The sequence below is a fragment of the Fukomys damarensis genome, unplaced genomic scaffold, assembly GCF_012274545.1.
Source record: "Fukomys damarensis isolate Sample0158 unplaced genomic scaffold, DMR_v1.0_HiC HiC_scaffold_23, whole genome shotgun sequence".
Classification (NCBI taxonomy): Eukaryota; Metazoa; Chordata; class Mammalia; order Rodentia; family Bathyergidae; genus Fukomys; species Fukomys damarensis.
Window position 1 is genome coordinate 18,946,634 of NW_022900935.1, and position 11,125 is coordinate 18,957,758.

Genomic DNA, 11,125 nt, shown 5'->3' on the forward strand with positions numbered 1-11,125 from the left:
AGGGAAACTGGGCAGCGCAGGGGACTCGCGGTGCGGCCGGACCGCTCCCCTCAGCGATCGGGCAGAGGGTGTGACCCGGCCTCCCCGCGCTCACCCGGGCGGGGTTATTTCAGGGACTCTGACCTCTGCGAGGAAAGTCCCACAAGCACAGCCCCATACCACCCCCCACCACCACACTGACTTGCTCCGCCTCCCCAAACTCAAAGCCAGCGTCGGTGGACCTGAGTCCCGGCCCTAACTCGGGGCGGCGGGAGCTAGGGCTTCACAGCTGTGTAGGGAGCCGAGCCGGATTGGCTGGGGCGAGGCTTAAAGTGCCCTGCGCTGAGCTCGCAGCAGGAGGGGCTCCGTAGATACTCTGGACCCTGCTCTGCCACCGACTTGCTCTGTGACCTGGAGCAGTTCGCTGGACTTCTGGGGACCCGATTCCCCGTCCTAGGCCCTAGGATGACAGAATTGTCCTTCTAGCCGGGAGTCTGTGGTGAGCTACAAGCAGTACTTTCTGCTTTCACGAACTTCCACCTTCTTTCCTCACACTCTCCCCAACCCCAGCTCCTTGCCCTCTGGCCTCCTCACTAGACTACTCTAAGGTTTCTCTGACAAATACGTTCCCCATCCTTCCTGATATGGCTCTGATGAGATTATACCTAAGAGAACCGGATTCCTCAGAGGTTCTTTGAGGTCTTGGGTCTTCAGGGAACCCTGGACTTTTCTCCCGGTGCTTACCAAGGTTGGTCACTCCCTTGCCCAAAACCCTTTTGTGGCTCCCTGTTACACTCAGGCCATGCCTGCGTCTCTATTCTCAGCAGAGCCCTTCCCCTAGCCAGACGGGCTTTTGCCCCTCCTGTTCTTTCAGACCTAAACACTCTTCCCTTCTTTTCTTAACTTGCATTATTCCTTCAAATTTTAGTTTAGAAAAAACTTCCCTGACCAGGACATGGTGATGCATGTATGCAGTCCCAGCATTGGGAGGTGGAGGCAGGGCCAATAAAATTCCAGCTGGGTCAACTTAGTGTCTTAGTGAGATCCTGTCTCAAATTTTAAAAGAGCTGGGATTGTAGCTCAGTGCAAATACCCTGGGTTCAATCCCTGGTACAGAGAGAGACAGACACAGACAGACACAGGAAGACAGACAGAACCACTTCTCCTGGATGGGGAGAAAGGTTCCGGGGTTGACTCCTACCACAATGAACAGGTACTGCCTTAGATTATTTCATGTCTTTCTTCTCTTTTAGAATGTCAAGCCAGGCGCAGTGCTGCACACCTTTAAACCCAGCATTCAGGAGGCTGAGGCAGGAGGATCACCACGAGTTTGAGGTCAGCTGGGACTACACAGCAAGACCCTGTCTCAAAAAAATCAGAGAGAAAGAGAGAGAGGAGAGAAAGAAAGAAAGAGGAAAGAAGGAGAAAAGAATGTCAGTTACAGGACAGTAACTTACTTGTGACTGTGTCCCTCAATGACAGTAATGGGTACAGGTTCGGGACCAAAGTCAGTTGTCAGTAGAAGTTCATCGAATGAATGAGTGAATCTCTACAGAGCATCTGCCCCTTCTCAGCTTACATGCCTGCAGAGGGAGGGAGCTCACTATGTACGAAGCAGCCTGCTCCGTGTGCTTGGTGGAAGGTCTCCAATTCCTGCCCACACCAGCCAGTGCCCAAGAGATTCCCTGGAGTGAGGCTCAGAGGGAGCAAGTACCTTGTCTGTTCCTTGGTACAAAGCCAAGGCCTGCTCACCTATCCTGAGGACACCTGTAGCCCACCTGGCCCTAGTAGGGCCCATGGGTGACAGCACTGGCCAGATTCCCCACAGCCTGGATCCATTTGTAGGCCTGGGACTTGAGATGCCACCACAGCCCATTTCCCCTTTGTCCAGGGCAGTTGATCAGCATCGGAAGGGACAGAGACACCAAGTCCCCAGTCTAGGAGCAGCGAAGCCAGTAAGAAAGCACTTTAAAGTAGCACTGGACTCCTACAGCCTTAGTCAACCCCCATGCCAGCCCTGTAAGGGAGGAGACATTGTCTGCACTTTACAGATTCACACACTGAGGTTCCTGGGTGGTTGCAACTTTCCTAAGGCCACACAGTGAGACAGGGGCAAAGCCAGGCCTAACTTTGAAACAAAACCTTCCTTCCCCTCAGTCTCTCAGCGTAGTGCTACCTTAGTGTCTACCCACCTTGCTCCCAGGCCTGTTCTGTGGAAGCATCATGAGGTCTGAAGGGTTTCCTGCTTCTGTTCCCCACAGCTGGGTTTTCATCCCCAGTGGGGACTCCACAGCTGTGCCTTGGCAGAGGCTCAGGGCTGGCTGAACACAAGAGCACCCCTTCCTTCTGCACTCGCGCTCCCTAAAAGTGCAGTGGGACCCAGGCCAAACTAGGCAGAGGCCAGGGAACTGTCTCAGGAGACCACGTCCCTGAAATGGGGCTGAGTCACTTACTTGCCATACGTCCCTGGGTGAGTTCCTTTCCTTGGAGACTCAGTTTATCATTTGGAAAGGGGGTGAATCGTCCTTCCATGGGGCTTTAGTGTGCCAGGGTTCAGGAACACTGTCCTTCTCTCTCCTGTCCCCTCATCCTGAAGCCCTCGTCTTGAAGCACAGAGCACTTCTCAGGGGCCCAGTGGCAGCAAGGTGCTAGCATTTCAGGTCCTTGATCGGGGTCACAGCTCCTAGGTTGTGCAGTGGTGGGGTCCCCAGCCTCCAGCCTCAGCCCCGTTGGCCTTGCTCAGCCTGTGCTGGGAAGCTGGCTCTCTTGTATCTGCCTCTGATTTCTGTGGCCTTGACAGAGCCTTTCCGCAGGGCACTGCTCTCTCTCCTGCCTCCCTCTTACTCCTCTGCCCTCCTTCCCTTCTTCCCCCCAAGAGGGTGTATCCATTATCCCTGCCACCCTGTGCCTGGCACTGGTACCCTTTGGAAGCTCACAGCTCGGTGGGGGGAAATGGACAAGAAAATCGAGGCACAATTCACTCCTTCATCCCAAGCCCTCGCCCTCCTGCCCTGACCCGGCACACACTCACCCAGCAGCAGAACCGAACTTCAAACCCAACTCTCTCTCAAGGCTCCTGGTGTCAAAGGAAAAGCCAGTTTCCTTGCCGTGACCTGCAAGGCCCTGCGTGTGCTCCCTCATCGCCTCCCCGCTCCATCCTCCACTGCCTTGCTGTTTTCAACACCAGCTCCTGCCTCCTGCCTCAGGCCTTTGCTGAGCCACTGCCAGGGCTCCTGCGAAGTACCTCCCTTTGGCCTCCTCCTCACTCAGGTGTCTCCCCCATCCGGGCCTTCCTGGCTCCTCACCCAAGGGCTCGTCCTTAGCTGTCTCTGCCCATGTGTCTGCCTTTTATTGTTTTTTCTTAGCACTATCAAATGACATGTAATTATTTATTTCCTGTTCCCCGACAGGAGTGTGAGTCTCGTGAAAAATCTCCTGAAGTTTCCCAACACTCAGAAAAAAAGGAAGGAGAATAAAAGGAAAATTCTAGAAAAGGGGAGGAATGAAGGGAAAGGAAATGAGAAGGAAGGAAGGAGAAAGCAACGCTGACCTTAGCCTTACTACTACTGGATGGTGCTTGAACCTTCAGGCTGGGGGTGTAGCTCAGCGGCAAAGCACTTGCCTAGCATGTGTGAGCCCCTGGGATGGAAACCCAGTGTTACAGCGCGTGCGCACATGCGCACACACACACACACACACACACACACACACACACACAATTTCAATTAAAACAATTTGGAATGGATTCAGGAAGAAACAAACAGACCAACAGACTGAGAGAGGAAGTCCAAAAATAGACCCAAATGCACATGGGGATTTAATAGTTGGTACAAGTGGCATCTCAAAATGGAGAGCTGACTCTTCATTGCATGGTGCTGGGACAGCAAGGAGGACAACTGGGGGGAGAAAAAAAAAAAGAAAATGTTCGTACAGAGCACCAGGATGAGCTCCAAAGGGACCAGAGATTTAAGTGCTGGAAAACTCAAAATAAAATCATAAAAGCGCTAGTGGAAAACATGGGACAATTTATAATCTCATAGTGGGAAAAGACTCAAAATATCAAAAGGCCATAAAAAAGATTGATAAAGTCAACTATGTAAAAATCAAAGACATCTGCATGGGATAACTCTATACATCAAATCACAGGGGAAATCATCAACCTGAGGAAACTTTGCAACCCAGATCACAAAGGGTCATTTCTCTAATTTGTAAAGAATTCCTGGAAATTGATACAAAGGACCAACAACCTAACAGAAACATGGGCATAAACTTTGCACTGAGAATTCCCAGAGAACAAATACAAATGGCTTCAAACATATGAAAAGAGGTTCAAACTCGCTCAAAGGAAGCCAAAACCAAGACATCTCCAGTGCAGTCCTCTTTCTTACCAATCTGGTTAAAAATCTGTTTGGTAACTTATCTTTTTTATTGGCAGTACTAGAGATTAACCCAGGGCATCCATACATGCGAGGCAAGTGCCGTACTACTGAGCTACATCCCTAATCCTTTTTATTTTTAATTTTATTTTGGGCTAGGTATGATGGTGCACATGGCAATCCCAGCACTCAGGAGGTTGAGGCAGGAGGATTAATGCAAGTTCAAGACCAGCTGGGCTACATAGTAAGTTCAAGGCCAGCCTGAACTACACAATGACAGCCTGTCTCAAAAAAATAAAAATTTGAGTCTCTCTGAGTAGCCCAGGCTAGGCTCTAAATTGTGGTCTTCCTGCCTCAGCCTCCTGCATAACTGAAATTAAATCATACATATATTTGTGAACATCTCTGCAAGGAAACAGCAGTACTTTCACAATCTTCTCACAGAGTACTCTCATACCTATGAATATAAGTTAGTAAAGCTTCCCAGAAGAACACTTGGCAAAATCTATTAAAATTAAAAATGCATATAGTGCTTACTTCGGCAGCACATATACTAAAAAAATGCATGCAGTTATCTTACTTCTGGGAATTTATTCTTCAGATATCCTTGCATGAGTAAGAAATGATGTATATATAAAATCATTTTCTACAGCATTGTTTGCTGTAGAAAAAGTCTGAAAACAGTTCATTAGTAAGGGGGTTAGATTAGGTACAGCATAAGCCATCCACGCAGTGGAATAGTATGCAGCAAAGAAAATAAGGGAAATCTGTGTTTCCCAATAGGGAAAATTCTGTAAGGAATATGTTTAAAAGGCAAGGCACAACTGGGTATGGTGGCACACATCTGTACTCTCAATGCTCTGGGTTGTAAGTTTGAGCCTAAACTGGGCAATTTTGCAACTTAGCCAGATCTTGTCTCAAAATTTTAAAAAAAGAAAAGAAAGAAAGAAAAGAGGGTGAAGGGAGGGCAGGGACAAGGGGGAAAAATGAGAACCAAGACCACCTGTCATGTAAAGCTACAAGATCCCAATAATGAATGTAACTGTACTGTATGCCTAAAATGTACCAATAAACTCAATAAAAGAAAAAAGAAAGAAAGAAAAGAAAAAGAGCTGGGCAGGCAGCACAGTGCAAAGGCCCTGGGTTCAATCCCCAATACCACACACACGTACGTACACACACATGCACACACAGCAAGGCAGAGAGTGAGGGTTTAACCAGTGATTAAGAAGCACACATTCAGGGGCTGGGGATTTAGCTCAGTGATGCTACTGCCTGCCTTGCAAGTGCAAGGTCCTAACTTCAATCCCTGGTCAAAAAAAAAAAAAAAAAAAAAAAACACAGAAATTGTGTTTTTTGTTTTGTTTTTTTCAGAAGCAGTTCAAATACTAGCCCTGCTACTGTGCTGGATTGGAGCATATCCCACCAAAGTTCAGGTTTATCTGCAATCTATAGATATCATATAGTTGGAAATAAGTTCTCTTTACAAATGTTGAAGAGTTAAGATGAGGTCATACCTGATTAGAGTGACCCCTTAATCCAATATAATGTGTATCCTTACAGAAAGGAGACAATTTGGCCACAGAGACAGACATGCGCAGTTTAGGATGTCACACAGAGAGACTGGCGCACAGTAGTGGAGGTCAAGCAGCTCCAGCCCTCCCGCACCTGAAAGCCAAGAGAACAGGGAACTGTCGTCCATAGAGCCTCCAGGAGGAATGAACCCTGACATTACTTTGATTTTGTACTTCAGCTTTCACAGTGATGAATCAGTTTCTGTTGTGTTAAGCCACCCAGTTTGTGTTACAGCAGCCCTAGGAAATTAATAAGTTACTTAGCAACTTTTGGACAAATTATTTAGTCCTTCTATGTCTTTGTTTCCTCATTTGTAAGATAGATACACTAGTACTTGCTTCATAGGATTGGGTTACAGAGTTAATCTTTTAAAGATTTAAAATACTACTCTGAGGCTGAGGCAGGAGGATTGCTGTGAGTTTGAGCACAAGGCTGTGTAGTGAGCACAAGGCCAGCCTGAACTACAGAGTAAGACCTTGTCTCAAAAAAAAAAAAAAAAATCAAGAAAAATAATATTTAAAACGAAGTCTGAAGCCAGGTGTGGTGCCACATGCCTGTAACCCTGGCACTCTTGGAGGCTGAGGCAGGAGGTTAGCAAGTTTGAACCCTGCCTGGGCAATTTAGCAACTTAGTGAGACCATGTCTCCAAATGAAATAAGGAAAGCTGGGGAGGAAGCTCAGAGCAAAGGCCCTGGGTTCAATCCCTGGTACAGTCAATCAATCTGATACATAGTACTTGCTATATAACTATTAAATAAATATATGTTTGCATTTGCGTGGAGAAATCCTGGAGAGGCAAAGAAGAAACCAATAAAAGTGGTTGGTAGAAGGGAGGGAATGCGGAGATGGGAGCAAAACTTTGCCTTTTCTAGGTTTTTTTATATTTTTTTCTTTTGTGAACCATACTATCTGAAAACTGAATTAAAACTTATTTTAAAACACGAATCATTGTTCTCCTACTCAGAAACTCTCCAGTGGTTTTCCACTGAGTTTATGACAAAATCGCACATCCTTCCTGTGAGAGCCAAGACCTCCCAGGGTGTGGACCCTTCCTCCACCCGCTGCCCCAGCCTGCACCTAGCTTCACCTGCCCTTACCTCATTGGTCCCTGCTAAATGTCACCTCTGCGGGGAGGCCTTTCACCTGAGAAACATATTCTTTGTTCACGAAAAGCTCCAGACAGTGGTGCAGGCCTGTAATCCCCACACTCTGGGAGACTGAGGCAGGAGGATTGAAAGAGCTCACCCTGGGCAATTTAGCAATTTAGTAAGATCCTGTCTCAAAAGAAAATAATGAAAAAAAATGAATAAAAGCCTGATTGCCAACACTTTCTCGCCCCTTCCCTACTTTACCTTTCTTCAAGACAGGTATCGCTCCTGACAGTGCGCAGTGCTGATTGTCTCATCTTATTGCTAAAGTCCAAGAGGTGAGAGAGCTGGAGGTGGTGGTGTGCGCCTATAATCCCAGTACTGCGGGAGGCCGAGGCAGAACGATAGCAAGCTCAAGATGAGCCTGGGCAACTTAGCAAGAACCTGTGACAAAATATTTAAAAAGCTACGCTTGTTCGTCAGTGTGATGGCCCTAGGTTCGGTCCCCGGTACTGAGGGAAAAGAAGGAGGGGCGGGACTGCTTCTGTCCTGCTCTTGTCTGTCTCATCGTCTGAGCACAGAGCCTGGCAGAGTCAGAAAATGTGCGCTGAATAACCAAGCCGCCGTCTGCACAGTGCTTGAGTGGAGCATGGCCCGCAGTTGAGGTTCTCAGCGTGGCTTCCCTGGACCGGTCACACTGTCCTTACCCACTCTCCAGAGCTCTGCTCTCCTTTCCACGTGACCTTTGCCTTGGGCCGTGGACCTCAAGGTGCGCCTGCCTCCTTCCTACGCAACAGTCTCCCCTGTGCAGGAGCTGTGGGAACCGTAGCTCCACCTCGCTCTGGCTCCCTCCCTTCACAGAACTCAGCCTAAGGAGCCAGTACAGGGGCCATTGTGTCATTTCCTGACTAGAAAGGAATTCCCCTCTGGCTAGTTCCTCCTCTGTGTCAGTAAGTCCCTCCTGCAGCCTAACTGGAAACGTTCTTGCTGCAATGAAGAATGAGTTTCTTCTTAGCTCCCTAGGGCCTCAGAGAGCAGCTGGACTCTTGTTTCCAGTCGGTTGGTTCTCAGGCGTCAGGGAGGGGACCTTCACTGGAGTCTCTGGTCTAAGCTCCCAGGCAGAGCCACGCTGGCTAGGTGCTTGGAGAAAAGGCTTCCCTTGTTTGGCTTAAGAGGATCTCGGTGGGCCTCTCGGGGCTGCCGGCTCCCTTGGTAGTGGTCTGTGAGGTGGCTGGGCCTGAGGCTCATGGTGTGGCCAAGGTTTGGGGAGTTAATGAACCCAGACAAGTAGAGAGGTTGACACCTGTGAGCTTGACCACCTGACTCCCACGCCCCCTTCTTACTTTATCCATCCATTCACGAAGTCAGGGCAGAGTCACATGGCCAGAAGTTCCCACCATGCGTTTGGCACCTTGTGCTTACCTCCCTGGAGTCTCTCTTCCTGTCAGGAATATAGGGAGAACAGCACCACATGTCTGTGCTCAGTGTGAAGATTAAATGAGCTAATGTATCTGAGCCCACAGCACACACTTGGCTTGTGGTAAATGTTCAATAAATATGTTGGTTTTTTCAATTCAGTCTACAAACCCTGGGAGATGCCTTTATAAAATAAAGTCCAAAGGGCTGGGGATGTAGCTTAGTGGTGCTACACCTGCCTGGCAAGTGCAAGGTCCTGAGTTCAGTTCCCCATACCTGGAAAAAAAAAAAAAAGTAAAATAAATCTCAAGCAACAGAATATTGAAGGACAATGTGGGGCTGGAAGCCTCCCGCCTGGCTGCTGCCCTACTGGGTGACCACAGAGAAGGCACAGCCTTGGTCCTGCCAGGGCGAAGACAGAAGTTGGAACAGGGATTGATGCTTAAAATGAGGAGGGGGCAGGAGCAGGACTAAGGACTTGGACTAAAGCTGGCTGGCCTTGATTTCCAACTTTGCCCCTTCAGAGCTCTCCAAGAGTGACCTTGGGTGAGGCCCCCCACCCTCAGTTCCCCCCTCTGAAGAGTGGGGAGCAGCACCCCAGGTGGTAGGGAGGTCTCGGGGATGCAGGAGGAGGGACATGGCAAGCTCGGAGCTGCTGTGTCCCTGCACGGGACCTGGGGTGGGAGCCCAGGTGGAAATCCTTCCTGTGCAGCCCCGGTCCGCGAAGCTGAGGGTCAGGTCCCTGCCACATCCTGTGAAGTCTGCCATGGGATTCCCTAGGCTCTGGTGCTGTATCTCAGCTGAGGACTTTTGTGCAAAGCACATCCTGGGGTGGGGGCACAAGAGCACCCGGAATATCACATCTGCTCCCACGCTGAGCCAGAAAGGACAGCTCTGGCCTTCTTGTCATTGAGTCGCTGCCTCCTTGGACCTTCTTCCCCATCTGTAAAATAGCAAGGAGGAGCTCAGCCCTGAAAGAGTCTTTCACAATGAGCTTGCCGTGTTCTCAGGCTGAAGTCCAAATAAAAGCACCTGCCCTCCTGACCGTGCTGAAGTTATGGGTGTCCGATGTCAGCTCAGGCTCACCTTTCAGCCTGGGGGATCCCGAATGCAGATCTTCACCCCCTTCCTAAAATTTGGGGCACAGCCATCACATACACGCATGTGCACATGTCCGTGCGTGCGCACACACGCACGCACACACCGTGCCTCCAAATGTTGGTCTTACCTAACAGCTGTTCTGCCTTCTCTATCAGACACTTCACATGTGTCATCTCTGTTCATAACATGGAGTTTTATTAAAATATCCAATTACCGATGAGGAGACCGAGGCTTAGAGAGTTTTTGCAGCTTGTTCAAGGTCGCCCTGACCCTTGATGGAGCAGGGAAGATTTGTCCATTTCATTATGAAGAAGAGGCAAGGTTAGTTCGTTCTGGTAGAGTGTGGGCCAAATCCCAGCCTTCTCATTCATTTGCTGCTGTGTGACCTTCGGCAAGTCTGTGGGGCTCTCTGGCCTCATTTTCCCCATCAGTAAAACAGAAAGAATGATTGTCTCATCGGGAGAGAATATGTGTGTGTAATATCTAGGACAGGGGCTGGCACACAGTAGATGCTCAGTACTGATGTTCGCTCCGCCCGTCCTTCTTTCCATCCACGCTGACCTGGCCAGAGGGACAGTATGTCCCCTCCTCCTGTACTGATCTGGCCTAGCGGACTGCTGAGAGCCCCACACACACACCAGGGTCTCCTGACTCCCAGGGAGCCCCACTCTGCTAAGGGGGAGGGGACAATGGTCTCCAGAGAGCGGAGAGGTTGGCCCCACACTTGACACCGACCGGGGAACCGCAGAATTGTGCCACCTCATTGCACAGGGTGTGTGGACACAGGGGTGGGTCCTCTGGAGGGAGGTATCTGGGGCTCTGTTGTAGTCCAACGAGCCACTGGGGCCACTCACCCTGGGAAGGGGAGCATGAGGTCGTGTGGATGGCACTGGAGAAGCTGGAACTGTGCAGCTGGGCCTGGAAAGGGGAGCCTCAAAGCCGCGAGCAGTGTTATGGACAGCAACTGTCCCCAGAAGGCCTGACGCCACTCAGCGCTGGCACACTGCTACCCGCTCCATTGCTGGGCCCTCCCAGTCCCAAGGCCTCGGATCTCGGAGGCTGCAGGAGGCCCCAGGGAGCACCGAGTCAAAGCAGGCTCCTTGCTTCCTCAATCAGGAAATAAGCCCGTTCCCATCCAAGTAGAACAGGCCACCCAGGGACAGCAAGGAGACCCAGCAATGCTCCCTACTGTCCTGGGAGTCCCACCCTTGGGAGAGCACTGCTGGAAAGAAAAAGAAGCCCTCCCCAGGGGCAGAGGGATGGCCAGATGGACCCAATCCTTACCTGAAAACCCCAGAACTCAGGGGTGATGTTGTGCACTGGGACTGGCTGTTCCTTGGTTCCACGGACTTGGAGGTAACACCAGATATTGGCCCCAAAGGCTACGGTCACTGGTGTCACCTTGTAGCCCACGTTGAAGGAGTATTCAGCCTGGGCCTACCCTTGGGGTCAAGAGGGAACATAGGACGGGACTCTCAGGGACCTCCAGGATCCTTCAACTACAGGCTCAGGGTTGAAGGGGGCTCCTTGGGAGCCCTCTGAGGCCATCACTATGCCTGCCAACCACTGCTCAAATATTCCCATGCACCC

At 50.1% G+C, this 11,125-nt stretch overlaps 1 long non-coding RNA gene across 1 annotated transcript; it reads left to right on the top strand.

Moving 5' to 3' along the window:
- Window positions 1-225: 225 nt before the first annotated feature.
- On the top strand, window positions 226-4,520 carry LOC104868018. Its single transcript, XR_781941.2, has 3 exons — window positions 226-478; window positions 1,233-1,314; window positions 3,390-4,520. It is a non-coding gene; the product is annotated as an uncharacterized LOC104868018 (long non-coding RNA).
- The last annotated feature ends 6,605 nt before the right edge of the window (window positions 4,521-11,125 follow it).